The sequence below is a fragment of the Sprattus sprattus genome, assembly GCF_963457725.1.
Source record: "Sprattus sprattus genome assembly, chromosome: 1".
NCBI classification, from domain to species: domain Eukaryota; kingdom Metazoa; phylum Chordata; class Actinopteri; order Clupeiformes; family Clupeidae; genus Sprattus; species Sprattus sprattus.
This window is the reverse complement of record NC_137920.1, coordinates 44,418,677-44,420,672: the sequence shown is the minus strand read 5'-3', so window position 1 is coordinate 44,420,672 and position 1,996 is coordinate 44,418,677. Positions and strand designations below refer to the sequence as shown.

The window sequence follows — 1,996 nt, the reverse complement described above, 5'->3', positions numbered from 1 at the left end:
TATTTATCTGTAACCAGGCAGGTCGTGTAGACCCTCACTCACTGAGTTCCATATGGACACAATGTCAACAGTTTGTCTTTACGCTACTCAAACACGCCCAGTACCTGCAGATGAAGCCCTAACGGTCCGACAACAATAACTACCCTGCCCGGGTATCATGGGGAGACGGAATCCAAACAACAGCTAGACAATGTAATCGCTACCTTGCTAGCCGTTACTCGTAAAGCATCCTGTAATCCTGTATCTGGACGGCTATTATCTACAAGCCTGTGTTTTGATGGCTCGGCAATTACTGTGGTCCGTGCCGATTAAAGGACATCTGGATCGCGAGCTACCCTGGCCATCTCAAGTTCCACCGGGTCAGCTCCCGCTAGCTATCGACTTTGCTGACGGCTGCTGAAGTCAGCAGCTAGGGCATTGTAATGTTCCCAAATGCACGCTGTTGCTCAGAGAAGACAAATGTAACGTTACTATGATACTCCCACCAAACATGTTGATGTCATTTAAAACAGATACTGAGAACATGAAACGGAGTGTCATTGGCGATGGCTACATTCTTACCGCTACAGCTGAGGTCTGGAATGTTGACGCCTTGCAGGATAGCCTCTCTCTGGCTCAACGGAGAACCCAAGGAACACGGCAGGGCACCGGGAGGAGTACCGAGTGAGGAGGACCCCTGCAGCGCTACCACAGGTCTACCACAGGGGGGCGCCAGTGCACCGTGGACAGGCCATCTTCAAAGACATGTCAGATATCGGTTGTGTTGATGTCGGTCAGGGGTATGGAGGACCAAACTTGCCATATTTACAAATGAATGAATGAATAAATAAATGTCCACATCCATGCATTTAGACAGAAATAATTCCTATTGCTATTTCTATTTCTATTCAAAAATAGGTAGGCGGTATTTGACACACCATTGGCTAATCGTTTTCAATGCGTTGTATTTGATTATGTTAGCCTTACCTTGCTGTCATGGAAGACATAAAAAGGGCAATTGCCAGAGACTTGGCCAGGCTGGCAGATCTCGTTGAAAACTAAAATGTATATCTAATCATACCTTAGCAAACGCTACTGAGAAAAGAAGGTCCGACAACTTTGAGGTCTGAGTAGCATGGCGAAAGTGTGCCTACGGGACTTGTAGATCTGACACAAGGTACCCTGAGAGATTAGAGGGACACGTTGTTTTTGTTCACATTTCCAAAGCCCAAAACATTGGAGGAAAGTTGCCAGCTGTGGATTAAACAGTGTGTGAGACCCCACTCCCAACTCAATAGGCTACTTCGCAAAATACACATCTTGTCACGACAGAAGGAAGGAAACAACACAAACGCTATGGCCTACTCTTCATCTGCTACTGTTCACGGGCCATCCACTTGGAAATGCTAGAAGACATGACCACCGATGCATTCATCAACAGTTTAGGATGCTTTATCGCCATCAGAGGCGCGGCTACACCAAATCCAGTGCGATCAAGGCACCAATTTCGTTGGCGCCAAAAATGAGTTCAAGGCAGCTCTACAAGAACTTAACACAGACAGACTGAGCACATTTCTATCACAAAGGCAGTGTGACTTTGTGATGAATGCACCCCACTCAAGTCACGCAGGAGGAGTGTGGCAACGTCAGATTAAAACAGTCAAAAGTGTCCTTAACTCCACATTGTCACTTTCTCACAACAGACTGAATGACTCTAGCCTACGGACTCTCCTCTATGAAGTCATGGCTATAGTCAACAGCAGACCTCTCACCGTGGACACCTTATTCAGCCCCGACAGCCTAGAGCCTCTGACCCCCAATCACCTCATCCGAATGAAGACCTGCCCAGCAATGCCTCCACCTGGCACATTCCAGAGGGAGGACTTGTACAGAGGAAAGAGATGGCGACGAGTGCAACATCTAGCAGAGCAGTTCTGGAGCCGCTGGAAACAAGAATATGTTCACTCCATCATGACAAGACAGAAATGGCACTCACCAAAAAGAAACCTGCAAGTAG

The 1,996-nt window shown here is 47.3% G+C and overlaps 1 protein-coding gene across 1 annotated transcript in view; it reads right to left on the bottom strand.

Annotated features, from left to right (window-relative positions):
* rabgef1 (RAB guanine nucleotide exchange factor (GEF) 1) overlaps window positions 1-598 on the bottom strand; it is a 19,602-nt gene extending 19,004 nt beyond the window's left edge. The window contains exon 1 of the mRNA XM_080849338.1: window positions 562-598. The gene's annotated coding sequence lies outside the window, so the exon portion shown is untranslated. The remainder of the gene's footprint in view (window positions 1-561) is intronic.
* Window positions 599-1,996: the final 1,398 nt, after the last annotated feature.